Here is a 25,843-nt window from a genome sequence, read left to right as displayed (position 1 = left end):
TTCTATGGCTGCATTTGCACTACAACGGCAGAGTTGAGTAGTTGTGACAGAAGCCGTATGGTTTGAAAATCCTAAAATACTTACTCTCTGGCTCTTTACTGAGAAAATTTTGCTGACTGTCTAGTCCATTAGTTGCTACATTTTAAGAAAAATCTTCTTTTCGAAGTAAAATCTTATGCTTCATACTAATATATTAGGCAGAGAATATAGAGCATCTCTGGTTGGTACAGGCAGCTATGGGGTCCAGAGCCCCATCCCCAAGCCTCTCACTGCCTGAAGAATTGTTCCATCAGCTGGGGCACCTAAGTCTCCCTAAAGAACTCTGAGGCTCCAAGGAACAGACAGTAAAAATTACTGATCTGCACTCACCTTCCTAAGGCTTCCAAGGTTATACAATTCAGAGTTTTTTTTTTTTTTTTTAGATGGAGTCTCACTCTGTCACCCAAGCTGGGGTGCAGTGTTGCCATCTCGGCTCACTGCAACTCTGCCTCCCAGGTTCAAGTGATTCCCATGCCTCAGCCTCCTGAGTAGCTGGGACTATAGACACACACCATTATGCCCGGCTAATTTTTGTATTTTTAGTAGAGACAGAGTTTCTCCATGTCGGCCAGGCTGGTCTTGAACTCCTGACCCAAGGTGATCCACCTGCCTTCCAAAGTGCTGGGATTACAGGTGTGAGCCACCGTGCCCAGCCCAAGGTCTTTTTGATTAAAGTACCTAATGACCAGAGAGGAAAAGAGACCTCGAACACACAGAAGGCTGATGATTAGGCCAAGCACTCAGGCTCAGCTCTTCCTCTAGCTGAAAACCCAGTGCTCTCCTCTTGGTGGTGTTGGTTGAGGCCTTTGTCCTCTGAACTCTATCTCATCTCTTTGAGCTTGTTCCAGCATTACCTCTCTTACTATGAGGAGAAGACCGCCTAATCTTCCCTTCTGGTCCTTGTCCCTGAGCAGCCCATGAAGAATGGGTGTCGGTGCTGGATTGCATGTTCTACATTGCAGATTTACCAGTTTTCTAACTTGGTGGTTAACTCTTTCCTACTGTGAATCTCATATGGTCTTTGTTGCATGTTAGCATTGGCATGTAGTGGCTGGATGTCAGGACAATTGCGTTCTCTTCCAGCTCTGCTTCTCTTTTTCTGTGATCTCCCTGCTTCATGTTGGACCAGCAGATTTCTAAGGCCCTTGGCTGTTTGGACGTCATCACCATTATAAGCAGCAGCGTCAAACCACCTGGAGAAAGCTGTAACTCATAATATGCACTAATCACCAGCCAGGGTTTGTATGTATGATTTCTTATTTTCATAACAACCCACAATGTATATATTATTATACTCAATCTACATAGGAGAGAGCTAAAGCTCAGGAAAGGTGACAAGGCCCCAGAGAAATCCCATATTGAGATTTGAGTCCAAATCACTTCGGTTCTAAATTTGATCTTCCTTTCATTAGGCTACACTGCCTCTCTGCTAGTCTAAGGCTCACAGAAAGCTGGAATGGCCAGGGCCTGGGAAAGGCTTCTTGGCCGCTCACCTGAGAAGGCCTGGCTTCCCATGCATTGGCATACATGTCTCCCAGGAACGGTCCCTCTCTCGGACAGCAGGACGTCAAGTTCTGATAGGCAACCCACAGGGCTGTGGCTGCCAGGTAGGCTTGGTAAATGGCAGTTAGATCCGGAAGTCTGAAGGCAGATAGGTGGGCAGTGGTCATGTTCTCCAGCCCTGTGCGATGCCAAGCCCCTTTTCTGGCACTTTGGATGGAAGCCCCAAATCCAGACCCCCTGCATCCCTGTAGCTCCTGCCACAGCTTCCTCATCAGACTGTTGCCTGGTTACGGGGCTGGGCACAGCGCCAACAGGAAGTCCCTAAAGACAGGTATTACTCCTAAGTGTATGATCAGGCTCAGGCTGCCGTTCAGCAACTCATGGGCTTTGGGACCCAGCACCGAGGGGTTAAATGCGAAGGAGGTGGAAAAGATCCGCATCTTTCCAGTCACATTGTTTCCCTGAAGGGCTCCCACCAGGAGTCTGAAGTGAAAGTGGTAGCAGTCATAGATGATGACCATGGCAGCAGGGGTTTGGGTGATGATGTTCACCGTGCTGTTGATGCTGTCATCTACACTGTTGATCTCTGAGAAGGCCACGCAGCCACCGTTGTCCCCGATCTGCTTCTGCAGCTGCTACTCCAGCCACTCAAAGTTGCTGTTGTCAGAACTGACCAGGCCTACCCAGGTCCAGTTAAAGTAACTCAAGAGTTTGGCCAGGACCCAGGGCTGGTGGGTGCTGCTGGGCACTGTGCGGAGGAAGGATGGGAACTGGAAACAGTTGGAGAACTGAGGGCGCTGAGATCCATGGCTGATCTGGGGTAAGGAACAGGGCTGTACATTCCTGGCCTGAACACACTTGCTCAGGATCCACAAATGCTCTCACCAGCCTTGTAATTTGGCCTCGTTTTTCCCTCTCTGCCTTTTATTTCTAATTATTATCTCACTGGCCTTTGATATATGCTGTTTCCAGGTCCTTCAAAAGCCTGTGGGCTCAGGCCTAAGAAACCAATTGACGTTTTTAGAAAGGAATGCAGTGGACTAAAGAATGCCAACATATCTTCCAGTGGGGGTGGGAGAAGCAGAGAGGTAAAGATGTGCTAACGGCTTTGTTTCTCTCCATACATTGTATAATTCTTGGCATTATTTGAAAGATAAAGCTTCAAGTGAATTAAAAACTTGTATAATTGTTAATAGAATAAAAACAAGATACATAAATTCCAAAGCAGCAGAAGGAAAACAATTGGAAAAAAATGATCCAATTAACAAAAATTCAGGGCCGGGCACAGTGGCTCATGCCTGTAATCCCAGCACTTTGGGAGGCTGAGGCGGGCAGATCAGTTGAAGTCAGGAGTTTGAGACCAGCCTGGCCAGCATAGTGAAACCCTGTCTCTACTAAAAGTACAAAAATTAGCCAGGTATGGTGGTACATGCCTGTAATTCCAGTTACTTGGAAGGCTGAGGCAGAAGAATTGCTTGAACCTGGGAGACAGAGGTTGCAGTGAGTCAAGATTGCATCACTGTACTCCTGCCTGGGTGACTGAGTGAGACTCTGTCTCAAAAACAACAACAACAACAACAACAACAACAACAACAACAACAACAAAAAAAAAAAAAAAAAAAAAACAAAAAAAAAAGGAAAAGGAGAAAGCACAAGAACTAGAAAACTAAATAAAAATCTCTATTATTTCTATTATAGAAAGCAATGACCCAGCATAATAAATAGAAATTATATAAGAGGGCAGGATAGCATCAAACCATATCAGCAGTCAGCTTAAATGATAGGTTACATTACCCTACTTAAGAAGAGTATGCTATATTCTCTACTTGCCTGTCTCCATGCACTCTCCAGGCTTCTCTGTAATAGCTCTGAGCTCCAGAAGGGCTGATCTTTGTGGATTGTGTCAAAGGCCTGCCCTGCCCTCTGCCTTCTGGTAGGAGGCTTGATGGGAGACTGGGGGTAGCGGGAAAGTGAGGTTGACGGTGTTCATTTCTCCCTGCTCAGCCTTGGGTGGGCAGTGGCTGCCTTCCTCAGCTCTGCTTCCTCCCCGAAGGATGGAAACAGCTTCCTACTGTGGCTGTCCTTCAGCTGTCTCACTGTTACCCCTTTCCACTCCTTTGAAAGCAGCCGCTTCATCTGGGTTTTTCTTTTCCAAAGGTAAAGAAGGGAGAATTGAGTTCTCCTATCACAGGGCACCTGAGTAAAGATTTTGACTGTAATAGGTGGGAAATTTTCAAACTGGATAAAAATCAAGCTGGTTATCTGCTATTTAGAAGAAACACAAGTAAAGCAAAATCACGAGAAAATCTAATATCAGGGGATGGGTAACATAAAAATCTTAGGTGAGTTCACTTGACCTGGAGGCTCTCCAGCCCTCCTGCCTAAGGAAAGCTGGGAGGCTTTTGGAGCAGAGGGGAAGGGGTTGTCTGTGCAGAGTGTGATTTCTGGTGGGCGGAGCTAGCGGGTGCCCATATGATGTATTAAGTTTTCTTTAACCTGTTTATTAGCAGAAAACTTTTCAGGAGCTATGGTCAGGAGTTCGAGACCAGCCTGGCCAGCATGGTGAAACCCTGTCTCAACTAAAAGTACAAGAAGTAGTGGGGTGTGGTGGCTCATGCCTGTAATTACAGTTACTTGGAAGGCTCTGCTATGGTCAGTTGAGTATTAAACTTAAGAAACAGTCATGAAATTAAGAGAGTACTTTTTTTTTTTTTTGATAGAGGAGGATAAGAACAAAACACAGTATTCCCCGTTTATTGAGGAGTCCCACGCCTGCTGTGCAGCCTTCCCTGATGCCTGCTCCTCAGGCTGAGATCTAGTTCTCAGTTCTTCGTTCATGCCAGCCCTGGGATCATCACCTTCATCACGTCATCACTGAACTCTTTCTACTGCATAGTGTTCGAGTTTATGCCTTTTCCTCTCCAATCAGATTCTAAGCAGGATCCATCCAATTTATCTTAGTTGTGAGTGCATGAGTGAATGGCTGTTCTTTTCTCTTCTCTCCTACTCATCTTCTTCCTGCTTTCCTTCCCCTACAGGCTCCTCAGGTCTATGCAGGGGCTTGCTGTCAGACTTTTCCCAGCCTACCGTAAGGAAGCTGTCCTACCAGATATGTGTAGACAAGTTCTTTTACTTCAAAGTTTTTGGTGAGTCTTTGGCCCTATATTGGGCAAAATTACACAGAGGATATGGGAGCCAGCTTTTCTCCAAAGATAACTGCTCCTTCCAGGCTTGCATTGTATCATCATTATCACTAATAGCAATTCCAAGTAACAGTCATTGAGGGTTTGTGAAGTAGCAGGCCCTGGTTATTCCGTTGTTAATATCCACAATGACTCTAAGAGGCAGATACATTATCATTAACCTCTGTTACCTTCGTTTTATAGAGGAGGAATGTGAAGCTCAGACAGACGACTCAATTTGTCAAGGTCACATAATCAGTAAGTAGCGATCGTTCGTAAGATCCAGGTTTTCTGACTGTCAAGCCAGTGCCCTTCGTCGTTTCTAGCTCTTTGGCTTCCCAGCCCACCTCTGTCCAGTGATCTCTGTTGGTGAGTTGTGTGAAATGAGGTGGGTTCTTTGATTTTTAGGGATTCTGGGGTTTTGGAAAACCAGAGTCGGCAACAGCAAGGGCTATTGCAAAATGCTCAAGAATTTCTTAAGATGTAACACATTTGGAGTTTCCTTGGATATTTAGTAAGTTACAGGTAGCACTTAGCATATGTTAAGCATTGAGCTGCTGGTGGTGGTTACAATCTACTTTGTAGTTTCAGAAATGTCTCAGTTCAAACCCATTCAATGGATGGGTTCTGAAAAACAGCTACATGCCAGTTCATATACTAATATAAGCAAGACCAAGTTGCCAATCTCAAAGATGTCCTGGTGAGTGGTGCATGAGCAACAAGATGATGTCATAGTTTCAAGAAAGAGGAACTCACCCAGAAATGACTGACATAGATGAGACTGGTGCAGGCTTCCCAAAATCATTGCCAAGACCAGACGCCACTTACTAAGAGTGAGAAATACAACTTTCCATGTGACCAACATTGTGTTGGCTGGTCAGTGTATTCTCTTCCTACAGGAAGCCTCTATCTGAAGTCAAATTATTCTCAGAAGGATTATCCATGAGGCTAGCATTGTGGCACAAAGAAATAACTGGACCATTGTGGCTCTGAAGTCAGACCTGCCTAGACAGAGTTCAGCTCAGCTGAGACATCCTCTCCCTTATAAAGGACAGAAACACCCAGGTAGGCTGAGCCATTTTTTAGTTGATTGGGTTATCATCATCTATCTAGGAGAGAGACTCCCTTAGTTACATTCCAGTCCTAAGGATATGCCTGGCCTACCTCCCACCTCTCCCCAGCATCAAGCCCAAGGGTCCTTTGTGAAGAGGTTAACTTTGGCAATTTAAATTCATTTTCCTAAGGATCAGCCTTGGAGGTCACACACTCCTAGGTCTAGAGCCCTTAAAAACTGAACTCACCTAGGATATAGGCATCTTCTCTCTAGCACTGTGGGGAGAATGGTCTTAGGTCTAATACTACCTGCTGTGCTGAATGAGACCTCAAAGCAGCCTGCAGGCATGGGGACTGTATTAATTTCATGCACTTCAACTTTTTTAGTTAAGGCAATCAAGATCGTACACAAGTGACTTATCTTCATGCCTTTGTAAGAGTTTTCTTTTTTTTTTTTTGAGACGGAGTCTGGCTCTGTCGCCCGGGCTGGAGTGCAGTGGCTGGATCTCAGCTCACTGCAAGCTCTGCCTCCTGGGTCCACGCCATTCTCCTGCCTCAGCCTCCCGAGTAGCTGGGGCTACAGGCGCCCGCCACCATGCCCGGCTAATTTTTTGTATTTTTAGTAGCGATGGGGTTTCACCGTGTTGGCCAGGATGGTCTCGATCTCCTGACCTCGTGATCCGCCTGTCTTGGCCTCCCAAAGTGCTGGGATTACAGGCATGAGCCACTGCACCCGGCTAGACTTTTCATGTAAACAAAAAACTAGAAAAAGCAATCCTGTCAATTAGATGTCTTGAGGGTTGACTTAGAAGACATCATTCGAAGCCACTGTAACCTAACATTCTAATTTAGAGGCTTGAGGCTGCGTGGTCCTGCCCTGAGTTCTTCCAAGAGAAGCCTTTTGAGAGCCATGTGGGTACCCTGGAGTTATGGTTATATGAATTCATGCTTGCCTTCTCTTCCAGAGTGTGAACATCCCTGAGGATAGGGCTATGGCCTCACATGTGCCTCATGGTACATGTGACTATAGCACAATTCTGCACATCACTAGTGGTAGTGTGCTCAGTAACATTTGGAAATAGTAACCAGTATAAAAAGAGGGAGCAGTTTTATTTAGGGCAGTTTCCCTCCTCTTTGCTTATGCACTTTCTTTTCCCCCTGGAATCAAGGTCCCTGGGTTTTAATCTCAAACTACTATTTATTAGCTATGTGACTTTGGACAAGTAACATTTCCTCTCAGCCTCGATGTCATCATCTGCAAAATGGGACTAATTATAGTGTCTATTTCATAAGGTTGTGAAGATTAAATGAGATAATAAAAGAAGATAATATCAATAAGAAATATTGATGTTGCACTTACTATAAGCAAGGCATTTTTCTAAATGTTTTACATGTATTAATTTATTTAATCTTAAGGACTTGAACACATGCAAAGGATCTAAAAATCAACTTTCTACTAATAGTAAATATCCAGTAAGTGATAGATGTAGTTATTATTAGTGTCACTCTCAGCCAATATTGTAGAAGAAAAAAAGCATGTGACAAACTCATTTCTCCTAGAGAATAAAGTGTTTGCATCTAATTGGATATTTTTAATGGTGGCATTTGAGGCCTCAGTGGAATTTAGAAGGGAAGATATTTAATTTTTTGGGGAGTGAGTTTTAAAGGTCACAATCAGGCAGTCAGGTACCTTTCAGGCATGTTAGGGGAAATAAATATTCTTCACCTGGGAAATAATTTCATAAACATTGCCTCCCTGCCTAACTGATTTAGTATATACCGAAGATCAAACAGAACTGAAATCTAGGCAAATGTTTCACAGAAACATCAAGAAATCCAGTGGAATGGTTTGTCACTTGTTCAACTTTCCGAATTTCTGGGAAGGCTGCAAAGGAGGAATGAGATGATCCTAGCCTGGGTTATAAATCTTAGATGCTGTCATCAGCCCTCAGATCATGGTCTGTTGGAGAGTGCAGGGCCTCCAGGCATTATCAGTCCTGGGGATTCCAGGCTGTTTAAGACATCCATAGGACAATTCGGGAGTTTAGCCTAAGTTTGCCAAATTTTTATTTTGCCACAAAAAAGTTCGTTGGAAAAATAAAACCACCATCTAAGGAGGGTTGGTGACCTCACACCAACATGTGCATATACTGTGTCATTTCTTTGTCATTCTGTTGCACACAGAGAAAGATCACTGCAAACCAGTACTAGTCCATGCATGGATCAGCATTCGGAAATGTTCTAGTCTAATACTCACCTCCTGTTTTGTAGAAAGGGGGAAATCCCAGGCCCAGGGAAGTAACCTTTTTGAGGTCATTACTCTGATCTTTCTACCAGGCTGCACTTTGTCATTGTGTGCCCAGACAGAATATTTAAGTGGTTTTCTCTTCCCAAGCATGTCTCTCACCTGAGGGACCCTCTAGACGGAGAGCAGCTCAGCCAAGGGCTCTGACTCCAGGAAGGTCATCCCTCTAACCACTCCCAGGATATGTTGCTGGGAGCCACAAGCATAGTTGGTTGCGGATGGAAGCTGGTTGGGCAGCAGGGCCAGGGTGCTCCCCAGAGCCCGGATCCCTGAGATGCAGGAGTCATAAATCTGTAGTCCCACGGTGACATTGGGCAGGAAGGCTTGGTTCCCTTCTGCCTCAGCCACAGCAAAGACAGGGGACTCAGGGCATTCAGGAAAAGGAGGGCTTTGAATCTGAGAGAGGGTCAAGGACAGAGGGAGTTAGATTTGGTCAGTAACATTCTAAAGAGCCAGAAAAAACAGCCCCAGGGAGTCCTTCCTTGGGAGGAGCAAAGGAGAGGTGGGACTGAATGTAGATGCATATTTGCTTAAAGAAGCGTTGGGGGAGGGGATAATTCTAGAGATTTAGACACACACACACACACAAGCAGAAAGACTTAGAGAAAGGCTGCGGTTTCCTAGAGAAGGACAAGGGGACACACAGAGTGACAGGTGGGCAGACAGACACAAAAAGATTCATTGTAGTGCAAAGAGGCTGACAGCAATGGAGGCACATCAACAGCATCAGCTCTGCAAACTCAGGCAGACACCTGACAGAGGGGCTATGGAGTGGATGGGACACGTAAACAGGAAGACACATGGACTGGGATAGGAGATTCAGATGCAGAAACAGTCAGATACACACAAAGACAGGCACTCTGATGTAGAAGAGATAGGGACACAGGTGACACAGACACATAGAGAGACTGGTAGTCAGATGGGCACAGGCCTCGGCAGACAGGCAGATACCTGCATAGACAGACAGAAGCAGAGAGCGATGAACAGATGCAAAAGACACACAGCACAATGCCTTTGACAAAAACTCAGGCAGGAAGAAATAAGACAGACCTGGAGCAGGTGACATAGGAGTCTAGCTAAATACTTCCTGGGCAGCTTTCTGGAGAGGAACTGCTGCCTCACAGATTGAAGTTTGGTTCAAAACTGGTTTACCTTGGAAACAGTTCAAATATTCATTAAAGCTGGGTTTGTGGGCTTGTTTTGCTGACAAAGGTAGGCCTGGGGCTACCTTCTCTGTGAATGTGTCCATGAAGATACATTTTGCCTCTCATGGCTTTAAGTTGCCATGATTTTGAAACCATGCCCAGGCAGAAGTTGCTGGGCTTTGCTGTCCAGCAAATTTAAGGAGTGTTAGCATTGTGCAAGGGGGAGCACTGAGACCCAGAGAGAAAAAAGGCCTTGCTTTCAGTTGCTCAGCTGCTCAGAGAGAACGAGGACTAGAACAGACCCTCTAATGCCCAGGTGTGTGTTCCTTCTGCTGGGTCATGGCGCCTGGGACAGTGTCTTGAAGACACACAGCCCAGTGTGGATTCAGTCCCTCACTATGGCTTCCACCAACTTACTCCTCACCAAACCCTGCAAGACTCCGAGGGAACTCACGGAGAGGGATGCTGTGCTGGCCAAGGGTCTCCCTGTCAGGGACCCTGTAGTGGGTATCACAGGTCTGGAGTCCCCAGCTGCCTACAGTGATCGGGAAGGTGGCTCTCTCCCTCCCTCCCTCCCTCCTTCCTTCCTTTTCTCCCTCCCTCCCTCCTTCTCTCCCTCTTTCCCCCCTCCCTCCCTCCCTCCTTCTCTCCCTCTTTCCCTCTCCAGGGATAAAAAGCATGGTCCACCATCGGCACAGTGGCTGCTCTGGAGGCTGCTGGAACTTGACTTCTGTCTGGTCCAGCGCTGTGTGTAAGGGGCCACAGCCCCGATGAACATATCTCCTTTGGTGGAGAAGGTATTTGAGGGTCTGGACATTGGCAGGTAGCTGGGGGTCCAGATAGTGTCCACCATGGACACTGTGAGAGCAAGACCACAAGGATTGCAGGATAGGACACGTGGATTGTCCTTCTCTGTGGGCCTTTGGCTGGGGGGTCCTTTGTTGTCAGAGTGTCTGGGTCTGCTTCGTTTGGGAGGATCTAGGCACACCTGCTGGGGCTTCCATGAGACCCCATAAAGAAGAAAATCGTAGTTGAGCTCTCTGCCTTTGCCCTACATGGTGATATCTTCAGCGTTCTCCAGATCTCTGAGACTTTCTTCTTTCCCTGGACCCGCAGCAGCCCCTATCCTTGCCTCTAGCACCCTGTCAACTACTACTTTTCCTTACTTTCAGGCCAAGGTGACTGGCAGAGACAGCCCCAGGGTATAGGAGTGGGAGGGATGTCCTTCCCATCCACACCTCTGTCCTTCTGATGACCCTGAACCAGGGTCTGTGTTTATGAAGAAGTCAGATTTCCTGCCCCTGGGCCTCCTGGGCCTGCTCACACCCCATCATCTTCAAAGCCAGAGATAATCTGGTGATGCACAGGAGAGTCCGGAGGTCTCCAGGGAGAGGCTGCAAAACAAGCCAGCAAAGCAGCTTTCCTGAGTCTGTGGCTGAAGGCCCCCTCTCAGTCTCACCGGCACTGGGGAGTGTGTGCTGGCCATGGTGTCCACAGTGGGGCACAGGCTAGGGGAGGGCTGGCTGCAGGGTTCAGCTGCAATTTATTTTTGGCTTGAATTCTTTTTCTTTTTTTTTTTTTTTTGAGACAGAGTCTCATTCTGTCACCCAGGCTGGAGTGCAGTAGCACGATCCCGGCTCACTGCAAGCTCCATCTCCTGGGTTCACGCCACTCTCCTGCCTCAGCCTCCCAAGTAGCTGGGACTACAGGCACCCGCCACCACGCCCGGCTAATTTTTTTGTGTATGTTTTTAGTAGAGACTGGGGTTTCACCGTGTTAGCCAGGATGGTCTCAATCTCCTGACCTCGTGATCTGCCCGCCTCAGCCTCCCAAAGTGTTGGGATCATAGGTGTAAGCCACCGCGCCCGGTCCTGTTTTTGGCTTGAATTCTATTCCCAACTCTGCTGCGAGCTCTCTGAGTGATCTTCGGCAAATCACCTCTTTTTGGGTCTCAGTTTCCTCTTCTGTGATGGGAAAATATTGGATTCAACTGTTTGCAAACTCTTATTTCAACAGCAAAACCCTTTCATAACACACTATACAGTGTGGATTGAAATAGTGGACTCTGAGACAAAAACAGTCAAGGCTCCAGAAAGGTCCAGGTGAGCACCTGAGGGCAGTAAGAGGAGGGCTGGTGCCAGGGCCTCAGAAGGCCAGTGTCGGGATTGTAACAGTGGCACGGTGCACAAAGCCTCCTCCAACCCACTTTCCTATGATAGTCCACACACAGCAGGAATGCTCTTTCTCATTTTACAGGTAGGAAATGGAAGTGTGGAGAGGTCAGGTGATTTGCTCCAGGTCACACAGGCAGTAAAGAGGACTCAGGTCTCCCAGATCAGACCTGCACTAAGTTACAAGGTGGCCCTGCAGAAATGGGGAAGGACATCCTCTGCAAGGGCTGCCTGCTGAGTTGCTGGATGGGACATTGATGCAGCTGGGCTGCCGAGTGTTTTGAAGTATTTCCCTATGGGGGAGGAAAGGAGGACCATGCACCAGGTCCTTTCTCACCCAAGCTGCCTCACAGAGCAAGAGAGACAACTTGCCATGAGCTCCAATAAAGCCCAGGACACCTGGCCTGGCACAGTGGCTTATGCCTGTAATCCCAGCACTTTGGGAGGCCGAGGTGGGTGGATCACCTGAGGTCAGGAGTTCAAGACCAGCCTGATCAACATGTTGAACCCCGTCTCTACAAAAATACACACATACACAGACAGAAAAATTAGCTGGGCATGATGGCAGGTGCCTATAAATCCAGCTACTTGGGAGACTGAGGCAGGAGAATCACTTGAGCCTGGGAGGCAAAGGTTGCAGTGAGCTGAGGTTGTCATTGCACTCCAGCCTGGGCAACAGAGTGAGACTCCGTCTCAAAAAAAAAAAAAGCTCAGGACACCCAACGCCATGGTGTCCATGCCGGGTTGTTGGCTGAAGCCTGAAATTATTCTGTTACACAGCATCCCTCCAACAGCTCACGGGAATGAGCCCATGCCAGGCAGGAAGACCCTCTTAGTGTGACACTTCCCAAGTGACACCAAAAATAGTTCCCAGGATTCAAATCCTGACCCAGGGCCAGATATTTAACGTCTGTGGGTCTCACTTTTATCTCAGGTAAAATGGGAGTGATTGCCTTCCCTGCCCACTTGGCTGTTGTAAAGCTTCAGTGTGATCATTCGGTCATCAAAAGAGCGTCTCCAATTTTCAAGTGCTATGAAAAATAAGAGGTGGTTATTGTAGCATTGGTAATTCAATAACAACAGCATAGCGGTGTAAATAGCGGCTCTCAGGGACTCTCCAGAGAGCAGTTTGGTGGGAGGCAAGTGGGGAAGATTATGGGCAGGGACTATACACCGGTTGGCCTGAAGTGGGCACCAGGGAGCAGGAAAAGTGCAGCGCTGGAGATCCTCGCGTCCGTGAATATAAATTGTCGAACACATTATTCTGCCCATGACAGTCCCGAGAACAGATTCAGGAGCCTCAGAAAGGGAGAGCAAACAGCCCAGGGGAAATTCTGCTTGTTTGTCCAGCCATGTGGGGACTGTCTCCGCCTGTGAGCGACAGTCCGGTGGCTCTAATGGCTGCTTGAAGGTTTCCTGGGGGTGTCCACTCACAGGGACTTGTTTTGTGACTGTTACTCAAGTGAGTCCATGCCTCCCACATGGGAGACTCCATGCCTCACCTGGAGTTAACACCCTGGATTCGTGGGCCCTGTTGTTCTTGCCAGCTTCAGAGCAGACTTGAGGGCAGTCTCACAGCCTCCTCTAAACTGTCTGGGAGGCCCCAGAGGGTGTTTCATACGTGACGGAACCAGTTCACTGTCCCCTTCCTCTCTGTGACACCTGCGGTGTGCAGACCTCTGGAAGGAGGCACATTCTCTTTCTCAGCTACACTTGGGGAGGCTGGTTCTGCTTGGATTGTGGCTCTCTCGCCCTGAGTACTGGTTCCTGGAGTCACAAGGCTGCCCAAATCCTCAAGATGTGAGAAGGATCTTTTCCTAGTTTCAGTCCTCACTGCATTTGGGCTCTTCTATGTGCCCGGAGGAAAGGGCTATACAAACTTTCTCCTCAGCGCTGGGTGCCATGGTACATACTTATAATCCCAACACTTTGGGAGGCTGAAGCAGGTGAATTGCTTGAGCCCAGGAGTTTGAGACCAGCCTTGGCAACATAGTGAGATCTTGTCTCTGTGAAAAAGTAAGAAATTAGGCTGCAGTGGTATATGCCTGTAGTCCTAGCTACTGGGGAAGCTGAAGTGGGAGATCACTTGAGCCCAGGAGGTTGAGGCTGCGGTAAGTCAAGATGGCGCCACTGCATTCCAGCCTGTATGACAGAGTGAGACCCTATCTCCAACAACAAAACAAAACAAAACAAAACACCTCTCTCTCCAAACTCTGGGTCTTGTTTTATTAGCTGGGCTTTGCAGCAGAGCTGTGTGCCCCAGCATCACTCTTTTATTATTATTATTTTTATTATTTTTGAGATGGCATCTTGCTCTGTCACCCAGGCTGGAGTGCAGTGGTGCCATCTTGGCTCACTGCAACCTCCACCTCCCAGGTTCAAGCTGTTCTCCTGCCTCAGCCTCCCGAGTAGCTGGTACTACAGGCGTACGCCACCATGCCTGCATAATTTTTTTTTTTTTTTTTTTTTTTTAGTGGCGATGGGTGGGGGGTTTCACCATGTTGGCCAGGCTGGTCTTGAACTCCTGACCTCAAGCGATCCACCTACCTTGGCCTCCCCCAGTGCTGGGATTACAGGTGTGAACCACCAGGTCCTGCTCCAGCATTGCTCTTAAAACTCTTGAAAACAATCACTTTAGCTGTACATTATATACTTTCTCCCCCACTCTAATAGAAGCTCAAAAGTAGTCCTGGCGTGTACACTGTGTCACCCACCACCCCACACACTCCTAGGTGTCTGAGCAAAAATCTCCCCCATCCTACCTTGAGGTCCCGATGCTCATGCATATCAATATTTGCAAATCAGAATTCACAGGTCCCACGTGGTTGGTTTCCCACAGGCTCCTCCAGGACCACCCTACTATTTAACAAAAAAGGCAGCACTGACATTGGAACTTTAGACTTCAGTGACATAAGTTCTGTGGACATGGTGGCTCTTGAATCACTCAACACAGACAGTAGTGCACATGAGTCATCATCTGCCCTGTATGGGCACTGAGCCATGGCCACAGTGTCTTCACTATCAAGCTCTAGCCATAGATGTTTGGGCTGTGGGTTGGTTGAGGGGCTAAGAGACAGGATGGGGCTACCTCACATTCCATCTGGGTGGACAGTAGGTTACTTTGTTTGTCCTCTGGGCCTCTTGAGAGAAGAATGCTAACCAGTTCCCTCTGTGTCAAATAACCAGTCCAGCCCATTCCCTTCTGCTACCCACAGAAGACCCTGGTCTCATGAATGATGCTGGCCTAGAGGTCATGGGTTGGTCTTGTCAGGCAAGGATCACAGGGTTTCCTCAGTTCAGCTCCACAAACTTTATGATCCAAAAAGGAGAAGCAAACTTCTTTTATTTCCAGGGGACTGTTTTGTATCCAGTGGCAACTGGGAGAAAAGAAACGCTTCTCTCTCTAAGGTCTGCCCTTGCCTTGCTCCCAAATGGGCTGCATATGTATTTCCTAAGACACTTAATTTCTCAAGAAGCCAGACAGGGGTTGGGCATTGTGGCTCATGCCTATAATCAAAGCACTTTTGGAAGCCAAGGCAGGCAGATCACAGGAGTTTGAGACCAGCCTGGCCAACATGGTAAAACCCTGTCTCTACTAAAAATGCAAAAATTAGCTAGGTGTGGTGGTGCATGCCTGTAGTCTCTGCTACTTGGGAGACTGAGGCAGGAGAATTGCTTGAATCTGGGAGGCAGAGGTTGCTTTGAGCAGAGATGGCACCACTGCACCAGTGCATTCCAGCCTGGAAGACAGAGCAGCATCCAAAAAAAAAAAAAAAAGGCAGCCAAACTTGTCTTTCTCCTATGGGAAAGAGCCTAGTGAAGTAAAGTTTGCATTCCTTTGATTAAATCTACCCTGCAAAGGGCCAATAGCATAAAAGGACTGGGATAAGAAGAGGGCAATGACCAAGGGCTGTGGATGAGCCTTGCAGCAACATACTACGAGAACAAACTTTTCCAGATACGAGTGGTGTTATGGTCTGAATGTCTGCATGCTCTCCAAATTTATTTATTTATTTAGAGATTTTTATTAAGATTCACTAGTGGCAATGTAAGTAAATTACAATCCAAAATGAAATTAGATAAATCTATCAAATAAATTCATAACCATTATTACTTGCTTATATCTGGCAGAGATGTTTAGAGAGTCAAGAATATTAATTTTTTGAGGGCGGAGGGTAGGAGGAGGGAGAGAAGCAGAAAAGATAACTATTGGGTACTGGGTCTAATTCCTGGGTGATGAAATAATCAGTACAACAATCCCTTATGACATGAGTTTACCTATGTAACAAACCTTCGCATGTACCATTGTACTTAAAATAAAAGTTAAAAAAATTAATTTTCTTGTAGATTAATTGTAAAAATATAACTGTTTTGAGTCAATCTCCATTAACATTTAAAAGTACAGATATATATTAAATGAGGTTCAAAAGACTTATAATACATACAACAAAAACATCTATAAAACAGACAACTTTGAAACAATTGTTCAATTTACTTCGTAGGGTTTATTTTTTTCATTTAACATCTATTAAAATATGTATGGGGGTGTTATCTCATCAGTGTATTCTGCTGTATATATTTGTAACCAATAGATTAGTCTTCCAAATAACATGAGAGTCTCAGCTGCAAAGGTTAGCAGGTCAAAAAACATATTACTCTGATGATAACTCAAGGAATGTGGCTTCCTGGACATTTTTCTATCCCTATTAATATTTCCTTCCGTGAATCTGTTCTTCTTGTAGACTCTTTAATGCCATATGGAGGATCAGTAATTACTGCATTAAAATATGTGCCGCGGGCTGGGCGCGGTGGCTCAAGCCTGTAATCCCAGCACTTTGGGAGGCCGAGACGGGCGGATCACGAGGTCAGGAGATTGAGACCATCCTGGCTAACACCGTGAAACCCCATCTCTACTAAAAATACAAAAAAAAAAAAAAAACCCTAGCCGGGTGAGGTGGCGGGCGCCTGTAGTCCCAGCTACTCCGGAGGCTGAGGCAGGAGAATGGCGTAAAACCCGGGAGGCGGAGCTTGCAGTGATCTGAGATCCGGCCACTGCACTCCAGCCCGGGCGACAGAGCAAGACTCCGTCTCAAAAAAATAATAATAATAAAATAAAATAAAATAAAATAAAATAAAATAAAATAAAATAAAATATGTGCCATTCTCCAGGAAAGTTTAGATGTATCTGAAACCAGGAAATTTAGTATGGTCAACCATATTTGTTGAAATGTATTAGAGAAAGTATTACCTTCTCTAAACCATACTGACAAAGATTTGCCCTGATGTTTTCATATGGTCCTCTCCATTTCTGGGTTTTCTTACCTGCCTTTCCTGAGCCATAAACTGTGTTATAGTTGATGCCTGTCTCATACACATGTGCATCAAAATGAGCAGTTGCTATCAGGAGGCCACCTGTTCCAGCAAATGGATCAAAATCAATATCACTTTCTCTTTTCCATAATTAGTCATGATGAATGACAAACCAGCATCCATGCTTGTATTTCCAATAAAGTGTCTCATTTTGACAGTGTATGACTCAATAAGCTCTCTCTGTCCATCTGTGATTTATCTACTAAAATAAATATTATGTGAATTCATAGGGATGCAGTTTGGGTCTAAACCATAATTCTCCAAAATATAGAATATATGTTGTGGTATCTTTAAATTTGCAGAATTTAAATGGCAGAAATCCAACTGCTTTATTCATTTGACTTTTTCTTCTTATGTCAATGTTTTATTACATGTATGAATCTTTATTTTATACATAGAGTATGAATGTACAAATAGAACTTAGCACACACTGTCCGTTTCGTAACATTTCTTGCAATATCTTCACAAAGAATGCTAAGAATCCAAAATGGCGACTTTCTGTAAGTTTCCTGTTTGCTGGTGAACTGACTTCCAAAAAGTGATAGTAAAGGCTTTAATTTTTTTTTTTTAATTATACTTTAAGTTCTGGAATACTTGTGCAGAACATGCAGGTTTGTTACATAGGTGTACATGTGCCATGGTGGTTTGCTGCACCCGCCAACCTGTCATCTAGATTTTAAGCCCCTCATACATTAGGTATTTCTCCTAATGCTATCTCTCCCCTTGCCCCCCACCCTGCTACATGCCCTGGTGTGTGATGTTCCCCTCCCTGTGTCCATGTGTTCTCATTGTTCAACTCCCACTTATGAGTGAGAACATGTGGTGTTTGGTTTTCTATTCCTGTGTTAGTTTGCTGAGAATGATGGCTTCCAGCTTCACCCATGTCCTTGCAAAAGACATGAACTCATTCTTTTTTATGGCTGCATAGTATTTCATGGTGTATATGTGCCACATTTTCTTTATCCAGTCTATCATTGATGGGTATTTGGGTTTACTATTGTAAATAGTGTTGCAATAGTCTTTGCTATTGTAAATAGTGCTGCAATAAACCTATGTGTGCATGTGTCTTTAAAGTAGAATGATTTATCCCTTGGGTATATACTCAGTAATGCGATTGTTGGGTCAAATGATATTTCTAGTTCTAGATCCTTGAGGAATCACCACACTGTCCACATCCTCTCCAGCATCTGTTGTTTCCTGACTTTTTAATGATTGCCATTCTAACTGGCGTGAGATGGTATCTCATTGTGGTTTTGATTTGCATTTCTCTAATGACCAGTGATGATGAGCTTGTTTTCATATGTTTATTGGCCACATAAATGTCTTCTTTTGAGAAGTGTATGTTCATATCCTTTGCCCACTTTTTGATGGAGTTGTTTTTTTTTTTTCTTGTAAATTTGTTTAAGTTCCTTGTAGATTCTGGATATTAGACCTTTGTTGGATGGATAGATTGCAACAATTTTCTCCCATTCTGTAGGTTGCCTTTTCACTCTAATGATATTTCCTTTGCTGTGCAGAAGCTCTTTAGTTTAATTAGATCCCATTTGTCAATTTTGGCTTTTGTTACCATTGCTTTTGGTGTTTTAGTCATGAAGTCTTTGCCCATGCATATGTCCTGAATGGTATTGCCTAGGTTTTCTTCTAGGATTTTTACGGTTTTAGGTTTTGCATTGAAGTCTTTAATCCATCTTGAGTTAATTTTTGTATAAGGTATAAGGAAGGGGTCCAGTTTCAGTTTTCTGCATATGGCTAGCCAGTTTTCTCAACACCATTTATTTAATAGGGAATCCTTCCCCCATTTCTTGTTTTTGTCAGGTTTGTAAAAAAATCAGATGGTTGTGGATGTGTGGTGTTATTTCTGAGGCCTCTGTTCTGTTCCTTTGGTCTATATATCTGTTTTGGTACCAGTACCATGCTGTTTTGGTTACTGTAGATTCGTAGCATAGTTTGAAGTCAGGTAGCATGATGCTTCTGGCTTTGTTCTTTTTGCTTAAGATTGTCTTGGCACTATGGGATCTTTTTTGGTTCCATATGAAATTTAAAGTAGTTTTTCTAATTCTGTGAAGACAGTCAATGGTAGCTTGATGGGAATAGCATTGAATCTATAAATTACCTTGGGCAGTATGGCCATTTTCATGATATTGATTCTTCCTATCCAGGAGCATGGAATGTTTTTCCATTTGTTTGTGTCCTCTGTCATTTCCTTGACCAGTGGTTTGTAGTTCTCCTTGAAGAGGTCCTTGATGTCCCTTGTAAGTTGTATTCCTAGGTATTTTATTCTCTAGCGAAGACTTTATTAAAGCAGACAAAACTTCAGGAGCTGCCATGAGCAGCAGACACCTGTTTAGGGTGCATGGCAACTGTGTCCCCCAAATCCATACATTGAAACATGATCACCAACGTGACGGTGTTAGGACGTGGAAATTTTGGGAGGTGCTTAGGTCATGATAGCAGAACCTTGATGAATGGAATTAGTTCCTTTATGAAAGAGGCTCCAGGTAGCTGCCGGTCCCTTTCTGTGACTTGAAGGCACAGCAAGAAGGTGCCACCTATGAACCAGAAAGTGGGCCTTGACCAGACATGGAATCTGCTAGCACCTTGATCTTTGACTTCCTAGACTTCAGAAGTATTAGAAGTAAATTTCTGTTGTTTAAAAGCCACCCAGTTAATGGCATTTTGTTACAGCAGCCTGAAGAAGCTAAGACAAGTGATGGCATGGGTTGTAGGTAATTGCATCTGATGATCATGGGCCAGAATCAGTGTGATCCAGTCCCTTCTTTTAATGATGATGATTACTAAAGGAATCATCACTTACTATGTGCCAACCCATGTACCAAGTACTGGATATGCATTAACTCAGGGATCAGCAAGCTATGGCCCATAGTACAAATCTAGCCTGCTGCCTGTTATAAGTCTATTGCAATACAGCCACACTCATTTGTTTATGTATTGCCCAACGGCTTCTTTCTCACTAGAATGGCAGACTTGAGTACCTGTGAGAAAGACCATTTGGTTTGAAAAGCCTAAAATGTTTACTCTGGCCCTTTATGGAGAAAGCTTATTGGCCTCTGCTTTAAACCTAACTTTTAGTTTACAAGTAATTTTTTGTTGCTGAATAACAAGTTACTACATTTAGCAGCTCAAAGCAACACAAATCTTATAATTTCCATGAGTCAAGAGTCAGCATAGGGGTTGTCTGCTCATGGTCTTTCATGACTGAAATCAAGTTATTGTGTGGGGCTTCAGTCTCATCTGAGGCTCAAGGTCCTCCTCCAAACTCTTTCAGGTCGTTGGTTGAATTCATTTGCCTGCTATTTGCATAGCTGTGGTGCCCATTTCCTGGCCAGCTGTCAGCCAGGGACTGACTTAGAAGCCCTTGCCATATGGCCACATCTCTAACAACAAGGCAGCCTACCCCTTCTAGACAAGCAGGAGAATGTGTCTGCTGCTTCAAATCTCTTTTATGGACTCACCGACTTTTGGCTTATTTTCTAAGGGTGAGATAATGACAGAACTTTGAGATACCCACCCAATATATAACTTAAGAACAGTTTTTAATTATAATTTTTCTTTTTTATAGAGACGAGGTCTCACTTTATTGCCAAGGCTGGTCTCGAACTCTTCGACTCAAGTGATTCTCCTGCCTTGGCCTCCCAAAGTGCTGGGGTGAGTCACCATGCCTAGCCTAAGAACAGTTTTAAAATCAATGAAACAATAATTTTAGGAAATGTTATAATTTTAACTTACTAAACTGTCTTTTTCATTATACAATAAATAAATATATGTGAACCCCTACAGAACCCAAATCTTGAATTATGCAAATAAAATAATTGAAATCTTCCCCTTTTAACACTTAGTGAAAATTTTCAGGATAAATAGAGTGATGGTTCTGACAAGAGAAGAGATGGGAAGGGAAAAACAATAGTTCTGGAAACATTAGGTAAGTAAGGTAAGGATGTTTGGACATGGAGAGGAGTGGTGGAGTAGGGTGGACAAAGATGACTTTAAAAGGCACTTCCAATGTTGAGATTCTATGACTCTTGGAAAACAGGTTCCAGGAAGGTTCTGAGAGGCTTGGGATAGAGAATAGATGAAAATAGGCAGACATGAATCAGGTGGAGGAGCAGGATTGTTCACAAATGGGAAACAACTGATCTTGTAAGTTGGTCAAGCAGCTATTGGGGAAGTCACACCCTGCTCATCCTTCAATAGCTTAAGGACTTTAAGAGGAGATTGGCCAAGAAGAAGTTTCATCTAGAGTTACAGCCTCTCAAAAACCCAGAAGTTACTTATGGCCTTTCTGAAGGCAACTTGTATATCCTTCTTTAGACTTTGGATCAAAAGTCTTTGCATAGGAATAAAAATGGTGCAGGACATGATACCAACTTGTCTTCTTTCAGAGATTTATCTGAGATACTTCACATGTCTGAAGATGAGGATCCCAAAGGAAGGTCATAGCAGTTAGGTGGGAGGCACAGTGGACGGATAAAACCTTGGCTTTGCCACTTGATGACTTCACCCTCAAAGCCCTGATGTTTAGTAGGCAGGAGATCAGGATGACCCTAGTGCCAGCTGTAATCATAAAAATTGTCAAAGAACACAACGATTATCTTACTGTTGCCTGAAGTATGTCAGATGAGCTTCAGCAGGGGCAGGATGTGACAGAATTTGATCTAATTGTCATCACAGAAGAAGTGGGCAAATGTGCAGATGGTGTTGAAAGTGGCTCCTGATAGTCCTCAGGTGTAGGTATTCACCACATTCACCATCAAAATCCTAGCATGTCAGCCAGGCATGGTGGCTCATGCCTGTAATTCCAGGACTTTAGGAGGCTGAGGTGGGCAGATCATTTGAGGCCAGGAGTTTGAGACCAGCCTGGCCAACATGGCAAAATCTCATCTTTACCGAAAATACAAAAATTAGCTGGGCATGGTGGTACATGCCTGTAATTCCAGCTACTCGGGTGGCTGAGGCACGAGAAACAAGAATCGCTTGAACCCGGGAGGTGGAGGTTGCAGTGAGCTGAGATTGTGCCACTGCACTCCAACCTGGGTGATGGAATGAAACTCTGTCTGAAAAAGAACAACAACAACAACAATAACAACAACAAATCCCCACCAAAAAAACCCCCAACATGTCTTGAAGTTCATGGCTGCAGTGTGGGGCCGTGGGCTGCTTATGGCCATTGCTGTTGGCAGGAAACACTAAGTTCCTACACAAATGAAGAAAAAGAATCTCATTGCTTTTATTAGTGGCCATAGGAAATGGTTGTCTTGCCTCTGGCCAGAATGGCCAGGATCTGAGGCATGATGACTGAGGTATCCCAAAGGGTGACATTTGTTAGGAAGAAGTATATAGGGTGAAGAGATGCACTTGGGTCAGAATGACCCATTCCATATTTCTCAAAATAATGGCCAGGAAGCAACTGAGAAACACTAAGAACAAGGGCAATTCCAACTCTGGGTAATCAGTGAAGTTCATAAACCCATTCCTAGAGATGAGATTCTTTTCAGTTGTAGGTTCACTATTGCCTGCTTTCTGAGATTGGGAATATAATATTACCTTTATGACTGCAGACAAGGTATTATTCTTCTACAGTAGTTATTGTGAGGATGTCTTAGGCATATCTCAAGGAGAAAGTAAATGGTTGCCCTCTAGAAAACCCATCATTGGTATTTTCTCTTGAGCATCTCCTCTCTTTGAAAACATCTAATGGAGCTGATATGGAGTATTGTTCCTGGTTAAAATCCACCTGTTGGCTCATAACTGGAGTCCTCCACAAAGATGACAGACTCTGAGAATCTAAGAATTGGAAGACTTGGCAAAGACATTCACCTTACAAGTGTTGAAGCAAGGACAGAAACAGAATTCTTTTAACTCAATCCCATTTCTTTTTCCAGGAGACAGCACTGATCCTTGTAGAGCATTTGACCGTTTTGTGATAGAGAAATTGAGGAAAGACTTCCCAAGGAGCTCAAATAAAGGGTATTTATTCTATGCCAATGCAGTGTGACAAGTTCAGCTTCACAGAGGTTGAAGATGCAGGGTAGGTCCTACATCAGGAAGGTCCTAGAGACTATAGCAGAGGGAAGTCAAGGATCTTTGTTTTGGTGTACACCACAGCCATAACTCAGTTGTACTCTAAGTTCTGAGTCTTTTTTTTTTTTTTTTTTTTATCTTCTGGTGTCATCGCTCTCAATTTTAGGGCTTTGCAAAAAGATTCCCTGGGCTCCTGAAGGAGTGATGGAATGGCTTGAGTAGATCCATTATTATCCAAGTAGTGAGTGAATGAAAAGGGTTCTAAAATAAATTAAAATTATATACTTTTCAGAGTATTTGTTTATCAGTAAACTGAATTTTTATATTGGTAGAGCTCTAAAACAGTTTGTAGGAGATTTGCAGAAGTGGCCACAATATCTCAAAGCAACTCTCATTAAAAGACTGAATTTATCTCTCCATTTCTTGAAACTGTATGGTCTTATGACTTACTTTGACTGATAGAGTGTGGTGGAAGTGACGTCATGCCATTCGTAGCCCTAGGCCTCAAAAGGCTTTGAGGCTGCTGTTTTTGTATTTTTGGAACCATGAGAATGCCATGTGAATGAGCCTGGATAGCCTACTGGAGAACAGGAAACCATGAGAAAAGGAGCCCCAGTTGCCTCAGTTGTACCAGATGAAGTCATTATTGACCATTCAGGCCCATACCTTGCAGAGAACTACAGGCAAATGAACATATCCAACCAATATCAGCCAAGTCCCACTCAGACCAGAACTGCCCAGCTGAGCCAACACAAGCTGCTGACCTGTAGAAGAGTGAGTTAAGTGAATGGCTGTTGGTTAAACGCACTAAGTTTTTTAAGTTTTACGTTATGCAGCAAAAAGTAATAAATACCTTGTTCTACAAAAACGATTTTCTTTTTCTAAAATGTCAACTTCTATTTTAGATATGGGGGTACATGTGCAGGCTTGTTACATGGGTATATTGCACCCAGGTAGTGAGCATAGCACCCAATAGGTAGTTTTTCAACCCACACCCTCTCCTCTCTTCCTCCACTAATAGTCTGCAGTGTCTATCGTTCCCTTGTTTATGTCCCGTGTGCTCAATGTTTAGCTCCCATTTATGAATGAGAATATGTGGTATTCAGTTTTCTGTTCCTGTGTTAATTTGCTTAGGATCATGGCTGCCTGCTGCATCCATGTTGCGGCAAGGGACATGATTTTATTCTTTCCTAGGGCTGCATAGGATTCCATGGTGTATATGTACCACATTAAAAAAAAATCCACTTCACTGTTGATGGGCACCTATGTTGATTTTCTATCTTTGTATTCTGCATAGTGCTGTAATGAACTTATGAGTGTATGTGTCTTTTTGGTGGAACAATTTATATCCTTTTGGGTAGATACCTAATGATAGGATTGCTGGCTTGATTGGTAGTTCTATTTTTAGTTCTTTGAGAAATCTCCAAACTGCTTTCCACTGTGGCTGAACTATTTACATTTCCACCAATAGTGTGTGAGCATTTCCTTTTCTCCACAGCCTCACCTGCGTTTGTTGTTTTTTGACTTTTTAATAATAACTATTCTGACTGGTGTGTGGTGGTATCCCACTGAGGTTTTTTAATTTGCATTTCTCTGATGATTAGTGATGATTAGCATTTTTCCATACGGTTGTTGGCTGCTTGTATGTCTTCTTCTGAGAAGTGTCTGCTCATGTCCTTTGACCATTTTTTAAAATTATACTTTAAGTTCTAGTGTACATGTGCACAACATGCGGGTTTGTTACACAGGTATACATGTGCCATGTTGGTTTGCTGCACCCATCAACTTGTCATTTACATTAGATGTTTCTCCTAATGCTATCCCTCCCCTTGCCCTCCACTCCGTGACAGGCCCTGGTGTGTGATGTTCCCCATCCTGTGTCCATGTGTTCTTGTTGTTCAACTCCCACCTATGAATGAGAACATGTGGTGTTTGGTTTTCTGTCCTTGTGATAGTTTGCTTAGAATGATGGTTTCTAGCTTCATCCATGTCCCTGCAAAGGACATGAACTCATCCTTTTTTATGGCTTCATAGTATTCCATGATGTATATGTGCCACATTTCTTAATCCAGTCTATCACTGATGGACATTTGGGTTGGTTCCAAGTCTTTGCTATTGTGAATAGTGCCACAATAAACATACGTGTGCATGTGTCTGTACAGTAGCATGATTTATCATCCTTTGGGTATATACCCAGTAACGGAATTGCTGGGTCAAATGGTATTTCTGGTTCTAGATCCTTGCGGAATCGCCACACTGTCTTTCATAGTGGTTGAACTAATTTACACTCCCAACAGTGTAAAAGCGTTCCTATTTCTCCACATCTTCTCCAGCATCTGCTGTTTCTTGAGTTTTTAATGATCACCATTGTAACTGGCATGAGATGGTATCTCACTGTGGTCTTGATTTGCATTTCTCTAATGACCAGTGATGGTGAGCTTATTTTCATATGTTTGTTTGGCTGCACAAATGTCTTCTTTTGAGAAGTGTCTGTTAATATCCTTTTTGATGGGGTTGTTTGTTTTTTTCTTATAAATTTGCCTAAGTTCTTTGTAGATTCTGGATATTAGCCCTTTGTCAGACGGGTAGATTGCAAAAATTTTCTCCCATTCTGTAGGTTGCCTGTTCACTCTCATGATAGTTTATTTTGCTGTACAGAAGCTCTTTAGTTTAGTTAGATCCCATTTGTCTATTTTGGCTTTTGTTACCATTGCCTTTGGTGTTTTAGTCATGAAGTCTTTGCCCATGCCTATGTCCTGAATGGTATTATAGCCTAGATTTTCTTCTAGGGTTTTTATGGTGTTAGGTCTTACATTTAAGTCTTTAATCCATCTTGAGTTAATTTTTGTATATGGTGTAAGGAAGGGATTCAGTTTCAGTTTTCTGCATATGGCTAGCCAGTTTTCCCAGCACCATTTATTAAATAGGGAATGCCTTTCCCCATTGCTTGTTTTTGCCTTTGACCATTTTTTAATGGGATTGTTTTCTGCTTGTTGATTTAAGTTCCTTATAAATTCTGAATATTAGACCTTTGTA

The 25,843-nt window shown here is 44.1% G+C and overlaps 1 pseudogene; it reads right to left on the bottom strand.

The window, feature by feature from the left end:
• Positions 1-13,268: 13,268 nt before the first annotated feature.
• The window catches only part of LOC104677692, a 30,265-nt pseudogene continuing 17,690 nt past the window's right edge, over positions 13,269-25,843 (bottom strand).

Source organism: Rhinopithecus roxellana, chromosome 15 (genome assembly GCF_007565055.1).
Source record: "Rhinopithecus roxellana isolate Shanxi Qingling chromosome 15, ASM756505v1, whole genome shotgun sequence".
NCBI classification, from domain to species: Eukaryota; Metazoa; Chordata; class Mammalia; order Primates; family Cercopithecidae; genus Rhinopithecus; species Rhinopithecus roxellana.
This window is presented reverse-complemented; position numbering and strand designations above follow the sequence as displayed.